Genomic DNA, 12,177 nt, shown 5'->3' on the forward strand with positions numbered 1-12,177 from the left:
CAGTCTTCCTGCTTGTCCCAACCTTGGAGGTACATTTTGTTCCCTCTTCAGGGTTTATCCTTACAAAAAACCTTGCACACGCTGACTCCTGGTATTCCAGGTTCAATACATAGAATGAACCAAAGAAGACTGACATTGCATCAGCACAGGTGTTCTCTTTGTCCAGCTCAACAATTACACGCCCCTCTGCACTCACCATCCAGCAGGTGGCGGTCATTGAACTTTGTCCTTAAATGTATAGGGGCAACATGTTGTCATTATGCAACATAAAATAATTTCAATACTTCACTTCTTCACACTGTCTAGATAGTCATAAAGCAAATACCTACGTACAGTTAATTATTAATGGCCTTGTGTACATAGGTCCATTTTAACATATTATAATTGTATATAATTGGGAATTATTCTGCACATTAAACACACCTAACAAAGAGTCAGCCCAGTTAAAGTACCGGAGGTGAATCAACTGTATGGTTATTTTGGAGTTTATAGTTTGTGCTGCTGTTAAACTTTACAGTATTGACTTCAGTATTTCTGCTGTTGGTGTAGCTAGACTACTGTTGATCAGTAATATGTAATGTGAAATTTGATATTGTTACTTTGCTGGATTCACTGAGACACATGTCCAACAACCTTGGTTTATAAAGGAAATTACAGAAATTTGAGCTAACAAAACAGAGACTGGATACCTGTGTCCACGAAAAGCTCCTGTGCCAAACAGAAATTTTAATATGGTCTAATCAGCTCTATGTCATAAATGACTTCTTACCAAGCATAATCAGCCTTGGGGTGCTTGGCAGGCTTTTAACATGCAAACTGAACAATATAAATTTGTGTGCACTGAAGCCACAAAATTTAGAAATACACAGTTGCAAAAACTTCAGTGACCAATTACCTTTCCTGAATGACATATTCAATGCAAAAAATAAGAGTATTGTCAATAGGGACCAATTCCCAGTTTTTACATGATCAAAATTATTCACAAAAGGCTTCAATAAACAGAAAATGTGTGCCAACAAGAGAACAGTGCACAAAAATGAAAAGATATTTGAGCTCGACGCTTTAATGGGTTTAACATGACTTAGTCAGCACTCCGCACCGTACAGGTAGTACAAGCACACCTGAAAACACTGACCAGCTAACAGCTTTAAGCATTTGGGCGCAACCTCGGTAGTTCACCGATTCACCTGTTGCAAACGTCCAAGTTTCTATCAAGTCTCATAAATCCATCGGCAAATTACCTAACTAGTCTTTTGAGTCTCCACATTCAGAGATATTGACAATTTGTCTTTAAATGAAAATATCCTGGTAGGGTAGCTTAAAAGTCAAAACAAACAGTACTAAGAACGCATTTCGGACTTCTCTCGAATAAGTGAAAAAAACACTTACCTTCAGACTGATTAGCAGGTTCCGATCCAACTTTAATGTGTCCCATGTCAGTCCGTTTTAGGGAAAAAGTGTTAAGTGGTTTCATTTAATTTTGAGATACTCCCGCATGGACGAGCAGCAATTTGGAGTCTAGCAGAGTTACCACGAATAGCATACGATCTTCAGATATAATCCAATCAACCTTGCATTTAACCCGATTGAACATCCAGTTACCTCTGACTACTTCTAAGTTGCACATGTTAACGGTCTCATCATCACTCTGTGCTGCAGCGAACTGTATCTGTGGCACAGAATATTTGATGGCCATGTCGTTCTCCTGCTTTGCAGCTTTTTTTGAGTCTGAATTGCGGCTTAAACGTGCAAAACTAAGAGAAGCAGATCAATATTTTCTTCTTGTTGTTATTTAATGGTGGTTGGCAACCAGCGAAAGGAGCATTAACCACCTCGAGCACTATTTTCTATCCCCAGTGTTGTTTTGAAAGTGAATACCCGACGTGTGCGTCATACGTCACGTTGTACGTCAGGTGAAGGTGTGGTGTCGGCTATCGCACCTGTCGCATTACAAAGCTTTAAAAACGTAACAATCCAACACAACCCAACGCGCTAAACTGTGATAATGTGTTACATTATCACTGAAGGAAACGGCTTCCAGGGCCTAATCCGTGGATCGGCTTCCTCCGAGGCGTGGACGTCTATCAGCAGAGAATGTACCTTAGTCTGTAACACAGTCAAATATATTCTCAAGTAATATTCAAGCATGCCATTCAGCGTGTTAGTACGAGCTCGGGAGCAGCTTGGGAGAACAAGAAAACAGAGACTGCTTCAGGTTGTCTTCCCAAATTGACTCAACTTTATTCACAAGTACAACAGTTTATATAGAGGGACAAATTCATGAGTCAGCAGATTCTCAGTTTAAACCAGTACAGACCAAGATAAGGGAGCGTCTTTCTGCCCTTGGGTGAAGAAGCATCCTTTGTGTAGTGTATCAGTTCAGCTACAATTGTGATTATCTCAGCGACATATTTTCAAGGCACGAAATAAAGAGTTCTTTCATTAGTGAATTCTGAAACAAACCATCTGGCCTTCAACAGGCGTGTCCTAAAAGATTAAGAAACTAATGTAGCTGAGGGAGTGATCTCTGTGGTATTTCAACCTTGTACCAGCCTGTGATTCTCACACATCAATTCTTGGGTCAAAGAGAAAAATAACTAAAACAAAGGGGCCTTATTGAATGACAGAGTTTTCCTGCATAATGTCACTATAAAACAATATCCAGTAAATGCTCCCATGGTACTAAAATACCTAACAATCACGTATATCAGGACATCTCTTCTGAACCAAGACGAAGTGGTGCTACAAAGGAATTATTTCTTTAGGAGAGCATTTAATAGCAGTCTGGCCTGCAACAAAATGCACCGCTAAAAATACAGTTTCTGCTTGTCCCAGAATTTATTAATTTTGAGAGTGAAGTTGTAGGACTGATGCTGGTTAGTGGTGTAGGTTTCATGGATGTGACACCTTGTGTAAAATGACGACCAGAGCATATTATTAGGTCAGTTCACTGTAGTTAGGCAGAGGTGTCTTAAAAATTACCATCTTATACAAAACAAATGAAGGTCCAGTATAAGAAAGAATAAGAAGAGAAAAAAAGCAACATCCTGCTAAATGAAGTCATTTTTAAACATTACTCTAAATGTAGCCATTAGTTTTTGTTGCTGGCCATACAAAAATAAGTATACTTCAATTATATTTCCCAAGTATATCTTACCTAGTACGTATACTAATAATGCTTCTTGGGACTATATTGGCCCCCGTTTTAGTACATAACAGTATTCTTGAAATTAACTTTTAGATGTACTTTTTGTTCACCATAATTGTACTAGCATAATGTCATAATGTCTACAAGAGTATAATTAAATATACTCGACTCTATCACAATACTAACCTTACAAGTATACTATTAATTAATAGTATTACTAATGTTTCACATTGTTTGACTAAACAAATGCATTTATTAATATATGAGGTTCCATTCAGTTCAAGGAATTAAATTTTAGTGTGGCTGCAACTTACTCCTTAAGTTAAAAATTATGCTGTATATTGTAGTTTATATGTTATACTGCTTTCACAGTGAATCACATTTTATAGTAATACACTCTGAATGAGGATTTTTTTTTCTCAAAGATATTTTTATTGAGTTGAAGCAACAAAGAAAAGCAAATACACGCAGAATTGTCAAACACCAAACAAGCAAGTTTCACAGTGACTGTTAAAACTGAAATATCAGAATACAGATTAATGACACACTCACATGTCTTATAGTTGCTTCCAGCAGTTTATCCCCTACCCACAACACTTAGAACCCCTATCCCTCAGACCAGGAAGGAAAAAACCCAACAAACAAAGCAAGAAAAAAGAAGCAAACAAATAAAAACAACTGAATGAGGATTTAAGTAATTACTCTTAGATCTACAGTAGAAAACAACAGAAATCCGGATGGTGTAATAGTATAATCTCAGTAACATCACCAATTGTTACATTTGCTGTATTTTACAGCTGTTTCCATGAGTACGGTGAGTTACCGTAAAAATAGTGTAATCTCATGGAATTTTCCCACAATTACATGCAAATTACAGTACTAAACTGCTAACATCCTTTAGAGTTTTTTACTGTTGATTTTGCAGTACTAAGATATGGAAATTACTGCAAAGGCTAACTGTGTTCATGTTTTGAATCGGGTAATTTCATGGTGAGAAATGTCTTTGACAAAAAAAATGCAGGATTAATTAATAGCTGTATATGACTGCTAGGTTAGGACGTGGTTAGGCAACAACTACTTAAGAGAGAGAGATTTTGCTCTATTAATATTTATTGGAAATCTTTTTCTTCATAAGATTGTGGGCAAAGTCAATAAATTGTCTCCTGGCTTTCAGGTCCCCTTGAGCCAAATTTACAGTTTTTGCAATTAAGAAAAGAAAAAAAGATTTAAGGTGAAACAAATTTTTTCAATTCATGGAATGATGACATTATCACTCATTCCATATTGTTCCTAAAGTTTGCAGTCTTTTTTTTTTTAGTTAAAAGTTAAAGCAGAGCTTGTTTTTTTAGCTTCTTTGATAATGTAACTCTGCATGTGTGTACATGCCTGTGAACTGATGTGTGCATGTGGGGTGATTTGACATTACAGTCCCTTGAAAAAGCATTCATAGTCCTTGAACTTGTGCACATTTTGTCACCTTACAACCACAAACAAAAGATGTTTTTATTGACAGTTTCAATGGTAGATTAACACAAAGTAGCACATAATTGTGAAGTGGTATGAAAATAATACATGGTTGTCAAAATTCTAAGCAAATGAAATTTGGAAAAGTGTGTCATTCTTTTCTATTCACCCCCTGCTCTTCATAGAGCCACATTTTGCTCCAGTTACACCTGCAGGTCTTTTGGAGTACGTCTCTACCAGCTTTGCACATCTAGAGACTGAATTATTTGCCCATTCTTCACTGTAAAACAGCTCAAACTTAGACAGATTGGATGGAAAGCGTCTCTGAGTCTGTATGACTATGTTTACTGTTTTGTCTATTTCAAACAGATGCCTGTCCTCACCTCTGCAGTGCTGCCGTCTCCTCTAACCCGGCATGTTTCTAAGGTATGTTTTCTTTCTTTTGGATGTTGTTCTTGTGGTTTTTCTCCAGAGATGAGGTTTGCAGTGTCTGTGTGGTGCAGCCGGTCTAGTCTAGGGGTAATATCAGAGATTGAAACTTTACTGATAAATTGTCCAACTAAAAAAATAGCGGGGTCCACAAATGTCATGTGACAACTAGGGATGGGTACCGGTATCCGGTGCCGTTATGGTACCGGTTCTGACATAAACTGTAGTAAACAGACCGAAAAGCAGCGCACATTTCGGTGCTTTATTTCGGTGCTTTTTTTCCCCTGAGATATCATACACTTTGGATTCTAGCCAATCATTTTACCTTTCCGAGGATAGTAGGCGGGCCCAGGTACGTACGTTCTTTTAGAGCAGAGCTACAGATTAAAAATGCCCAAGGCGAAGCGGTCAAAGTCTGGCTGTATTTCACAGCAAAAGATGCAAACTCAGCAGCCTGCAACAAGTGCTTTAAGGTGATACTGTGCAAAGGAGGTAACATCTCGAATCTGACGACGAACCTGGCGACGCATAGCGTTTTTTTTAAAAGCCGAGAAATGCACCATATTTGATAGCTTGCTGCAAGACCTCACACCAAGCACATCTACTGCGGCTGTGGTGCCTGTTATCAGACCCGGAGTTAGCAACATCCCCCAAGAACCCGAAGACGAGAGTCCTGGCCCCTAGCCCTGCCAGTGTAGCGGAAATGATGACGGATGATGATGCAGCAGCAGCCGTTCTTCTCTGGGCGAGGAGCTTAATGTTGTTCGTGTGTAATTTACGTTGAGTAGGCTAACCACGTTATTACATTAATGCATGTAAGGTGAAGTAGCAAACACCGTCGTAGTTACATGCAGCTGTCTTCTTGTTTGATGGCAGATGCTCCCTTCATCCTGGCCAAAAAAGCTAAAATGACAAAAGAAAAAGTGGGAAACAGCTAAACATGAGAGGTTTTTGGACAAAGTTTGTGTTTTTTCCATTGTTTAAGCACTGCTAACCTAACCTAAACGATACCCATCCCTAGTGACAACCTAATTGGCTTATGGGATGATGACGTCCAGAGATGGGCAGTAACGCGTTACTGTAATCCGATTACTTTTTTTCAAATAACGAGTAAAGTAAGGGATTACTATTGCAAAAACGGTAATTAGATTACTGTTACTTTCCCGTAGGAACGCTGCGTTACTGCGTTACTAAAACCGTGATTTTTTTTTTGCGAGAATGTCTCATGACAGTGACGTAAGCGAGTGCCACATTTGTGACAACAGCTGCGTGCAGATCAACAATGGATCATATATTGAGTGCGGGAGAGAGTATGAGCGTTTTCCTTTACTTTCTATGAAACAACAATTCCCACCAAGGCTTTTCAGTGTGAAATTTAGTGTATAGAAAATACCTGTGCCAGGTTGTCTCCATCTAGTGGTGAACATGGCCTCACCACTACATCAAGTGAGCTTTTCACTGTGCACAGTGACACAAAAGTCATTTAACAATTTTAAAAAAAAGCAATGTTACAGATTCAGTAAGAACTGAAGTTTATCATAATCCTTCAAGTTTCACTCAGTAACAGCAGCTTTTTAATATTATTGACTATATTTTAGAGTCACATTTATATGAAATGTCAAACAATCACAGAGTGACACTGAACTAAACAATCAATGCCATGTGAGTTGTTCTTGTTTGTTCTTTATCTCAGATTTATTGTAAGCAGCGGGAGTAGAAGCTAAAGAAAAATAGTAAAGACATGAATAAATCTCTGCTCTTACAGCTTTTATTGTGCCATAATGTCTGCTTTGAAACTGTCCTCTTGCTCGTCTCTTGGATGCTCACCTCTTCTTCACCTGTTCCTTTGACCAAACTGCTGCACTCTCGTTCTCTGCTCTCGCCTCCTCTTCTGGTTATAATTAGGATGCAGTCAGCATGTGCCAAACAAACTCCCCCCAAATCGATCATGTTTGATATGATGATGACGTTTTTAACATCTTATTTATGCACTTGTTGGGTGGGAAAGAGTAAACAAAGATGGGGCATAGAAGCAGAACTGATACGTGTGGAGGGACAGTAACTGTGTGTGTATATGTAAGCATTTAAACACTGCAGAGAGTCAAATTAACAGTAACACTATTTTGTCTAAGTCCGCCATTGTAGAAATTCATTTCACCGAAACAATAACATGGCGCACAATGTGACAATAAACGTATAAAACACAAATTCTTACCTAGCAGGAGAATAAATAATCAGTATTTTAAGGCTACTGCATGTATAGATGTCACTGCTTGCTCACATAAGCTAGCTCTGAGACCCGCCAGAGTTTACGCCACAGTTGACTGTCGCGAAAGAGTCGTAAATCACCGGCATTGTAAAACTTAAAATGATTCCAGGGCATGTTATAAAACACCCAATAGATGTGCTGGATATTAAACGGTATCAAACGACTAAATGAACACAGGGTTACAATTACATGCTCACGTCGTCACATCGAGAGTTTATTCATTAATCATCAGAGTTCAACAATGTTACATCCAGTTGAAAACAGCTTCACTAACGCCAGCAAAACAGGCTAACAGTATATAAGAGCACAGAAACAGCCGTGCTTATCAACAGCTCGACATATCCTCAACAACTCACCTCAGTATGTGTAACCCGTTCATGTGTTACGCCTGTTGTTCTTGCGTTGTGTTCTGGCGTGAAAGTAAGAGGCAGGAGACAGTACTGGGTCTTTGGCTCTTTACTGCACATCTGCAACACAGAAACATGTGTCTGATCTGTGTGTGTCACGCGACTGCCAGTACACCTCTCCTCCGGCCATGCTGAAAGCAGCTGTGTTTGCAGCTTCATTAACACTACAATAATATAATGAATCAAATACAACAAATTGTTTTAAAACATTAACTTAAGCTCTCAAAAACAAAAAGCACAAAATAAATAATATGTCACTGAAAAAAACATCAAAAACAACTTATAAGAACAATAAACAAAATAATTCAAAAACAAATAAACAGTCAGATAAATACAATTCAATAACCAGGACCCAATATTCTGGTACTTATAGTTCAAACATTATACTTCAGTACAATTATATTAATAACCGCCATCTAACAGGCAGTACAACACTGTACTTATAAAAACAATGAATGAAAGACTGCATCTCCAAAACATAAGAACATCTCCATACCTGCAACACAGAAATATGTGTCTGATCTGTGTGTGTCACGCGACTGCCAGTACACCTCTCCTGACGAAGGAAAAAAGAGTGCATGCTGTTAAAAAGAGACTGCCGCGAGTAGCCGCTAGCAATCAGGCTAACTTAGCATGCTAGCATTTTAGCTGCGTTCTCGGCTAAAACTCATAAGCGTATATTAGTGAACTCCGCCCTCCACAAAACTTATCCCGAATGAGTCTCTTAATGACAAACAAAAACGCGGCGGTTTGGCTGTATTCACATTGCAGCTTGGGATCTGAACAAACTTTAATTAGCTGAGAGCAACGTGGCAGTGACTTACCTCCGGCCATGCTGAAAGGAGCTGTGACCGGGGCACACATGCACGCGCCTACGTCACCACGCAGCGCACACACACATGAACGCACTATACACATATGCAGCATATTTATTTTACTTGGTTTTAGAGTTGGAGTATTTACATATTGATCTGAAATATTTTGCTGCTGAGCAGCAGAGCTCCAAAGCGTCCCCCTGTAACCATGGTTATGCAGATGCGTTCCGACTGTCACGTCACCGAGGAGAACCTGTTTCAAATGTATACCTGGATCAACCTGCAATCAGTTTGAAAAGTTTTCTGCTGAGATCCGCAGCTCGACTTCCTGGCACCCCGGGATAAGATGAGTTGCTGTGTTTTTCACGGAGAAAAAATAACGTCAGTGTTAGATGAAAAAAAAAAGATGCAAGCAGAAAAGGACAGCAGATTGAGAAGAGATTTCTTCAAACGGTAAGGAGCTTCTAACAAGTGATATCTGATAAGCTTAAAACTTAAATCTTAAATCTAATGTCCAGATTCATGCTAAACTTTTCTGATTACTCCGTGTATCTGCACCGTTAGACTTTTCATCGCCACTTTACGGTAACATACTGGTGTCACTGCTGCCAGCGTCATACCGTGACGCCGTGTTACGCTAGCTTACCTTTCTGCAGGATGATACCGTTTTTTGCTGGTGTGGTATAATACTCTTGGACAAATTATGGTAACGCACCGTAGCCTTTTTTACGGTATCTCACTGGCGACAGTTATGTCAGTGAGATACCGTTATGTCGTTATGTCGTAAATTACGTCAACAAAGTAACATCATACTGTGATTAAGAAATTGGTATACTACCGTTTATTCACGGTATGTCACTGTAAGCCCGCTGCAAGGTAATAAACTGCAATAAATTAACCAGTAACTTACCGTTATCACGCATCATCAGTACCAAAAATATTCATCTCTGCTAGAGGATACCGTGTCCTAACAGGCGGTCATTTACTCTTTTAAAAGGTCGTAATTTACCGTAATTTCAGTTAACAGTAACATACTGTAAGAGACTGGAGGGTTCCAAAAAAATTGGATGGATGGACACACACACACACACACACACACACACACACACACACACACACACACACACACACACAAAATATAATTCATGTGCTTTGCACCACTTTATTTCAATTCTGATTCTTCCCTGCTGAAATACACATTTCCAAAATCAAAAACTGAAAAGAACTGAAAACATATTTTCATTGAGGAAGCACTTGTTTTTACTAAACCATGTAATCCATTATTTTCTCAGATGGTTGTACAAACAATAACAATATTATGTCATATCCATATCATGGCAGACAACACATGCTCAAGTGTTGGGTTTCCTTACTTATATTTTGTAGGGTCTCAAACCTACAATGTGAAGTGCCTTGGCATTCATTTTGTTGGCACCATACAAACAAACTGAATTGTAATGGATATAATATCAAGCCCCACACGTCTGCCTTTATATACACTTTGTCCAAAATACTGGCTCACACGACCAAATCAATGCACAAAGCAGGGTCCACAAGGACATGGATGAGCGTGTGTGGTGTGAGAGGAGAATGGAGTCATGTCGGACAAAGAGGGGTAATAGGAGCAATAAAATCAAGATTTGTAATCGAGAAAACATCACACGCAGTAAAATGCATATTAGCAACCTGTCTAACATGTGCACGAACTAATGTAGGTAGCTCAAAAGCAAAACATCAGCATTTACCACAACCAGATTTCCCATTTCATACATTACAAATTGATTTTACACACATGCCAGCACAAGGAAGCATCAAGTACTTACTGGTAAATAGTGGACCAATTTAGTAAATGGGTAGAAGCTTATCCAACATCAAAAGAAACTGCAGAAGTAGTCTGTCAAAAGTTGTGCAATGAAATAATACCCAGATTTGGAATACCTCACCAAATTAACAGTGATAGAGGACCTTCATTCACATCAGAAGTAATTCAAAAGTGTGCTAAAACTCTAGCAATAGACTGGAAATATCATGTGCCATACCATCCTCAGAGTTCAGGAGTTGTAGAAAGAATGAATAGGACCATAAAAAATCGCCTGACTAAAGCAATGATAGAAACAGGAATGACCTGGATCAAACTACTTCCTCAAATCCTCTGCGAGATTAGAATGACTCCATCCGCAGCAACCAAATTATCTCCATTTGAAATAATCATGGGAAGACCGTTTCCAACACCATGGTCAGCCTCCAGAGGGGCACCGCTATTGGAAGGGGACATAGACACTGCATTGTCTGACTATGTTCATAACCTGGTAGAAACACTGAATAATAACTATCAGAAAGTTTGTCTCTCTCAGCCTCTCCCTTCCACAGATCCAACCCATCCGTGGAAACCAGGAGATGCGGTGTTGGTGAAGTCGCTAAAACCAAGGGCACTCAGGGAGGCCGCGTGTTCCAGCCCCCAGACTGTACTTGCAGTGACGAGAACCAGCATCCTAACAGACGGACAACCTCAGTGGATTCATGCCAGCAGGGTTAAGACCAGCCCCACCAAACCACCTAAGGCGTCGGATCAAGTAGATGACGACTCAGGCGAGCCAGCGCCCGGATTCAATACACCTACACACGCACAATCACTGATTAACACACAACGCCTGAAAGAGCCAAGACTCAGAAAGCCCTTTGATCCCCCACCTGAACAACAACAAGGTACTCGAACATCCAGCAGGAACAGAAAGCCTAGAGTACCACACAATGTCTAACCTGATAAAGATAGACTCGTTTCATCCTGATAATGGAAAAAATGAAATGCCCATTGTCATCACACGACGCTTAGGTCTCTCGAACCTGGGACCAGGCCAGGAGACGACTGAAGAACTGTGTTTTTTTATATATTTAGATTATTAATCATATCTACTGCATTAACCTTAGGATTTTTATTTACTATTTTGTATTGTAAACTGCAACCCTGTTCACATTTCTACAAGCCACATTTTTGCTGACAATACCTCATGCTCCACTTGGCAAGACACCCACCTAGTACAGCTACTTCAATGTATTTGCAATTAGCACAAATTGATCCTGAGGATGTGCCAGATGTTACCAATGATGATCCTGGTGTGTATATTGAACATTAGGCTGTGAACTATTACATTTTATGATTTGCTTTTTATATTATGTTATTACATTTGTGATTTTTCCTTTCTATTTGAGTTATTATTTTAAAAAAATAATAAAAGAGGGGAACTGTTAGGTATTTTAGTACCATGGGAGCATTTACTGGATATTGTTTTATAGTGACATTATGCAGGAAAACTCTGTCATTCAATAAGGCCCCTTTGTTTTAGTTATTTTTCTCTTTGACCCAAGAATTGATGTGTGAGAATCACAGGCTGGTACAAGGTTGAAATACCACAGAGATCACTCCCTCAGCTACATTAGTTTCTTAATCTTTTAGGAGACGCCTGTTGAAGGCCAGATGGTTTGTTTCAGAATTCACTAATGAAAGAACTCTTTATTTCGTGCCTTGAAAATATGTCGCTGAGATAATCACAATTGTAGCTGAACTGATACACTATACAAAGGATGCTTCTTCACCCAAGGGCAGAAAGACGCTCCCTTATCTTGGTCTGTACTGGTTTAAACTGA

This window comes from Astatotilapia calliptera, chromosome 8 (genome assembly GCF_900246225.1).
Source record: "Astatotilapia calliptera chromosome 8, fAstCal1.2, whole genome shotgun sequence".
Classification (NCBI taxonomy): Eukaryota; Metazoa; Chordata; class Actinopteri; order Cichliformes; family Cichlidae; genus Astatotilapia; species Astatotilapia calliptera.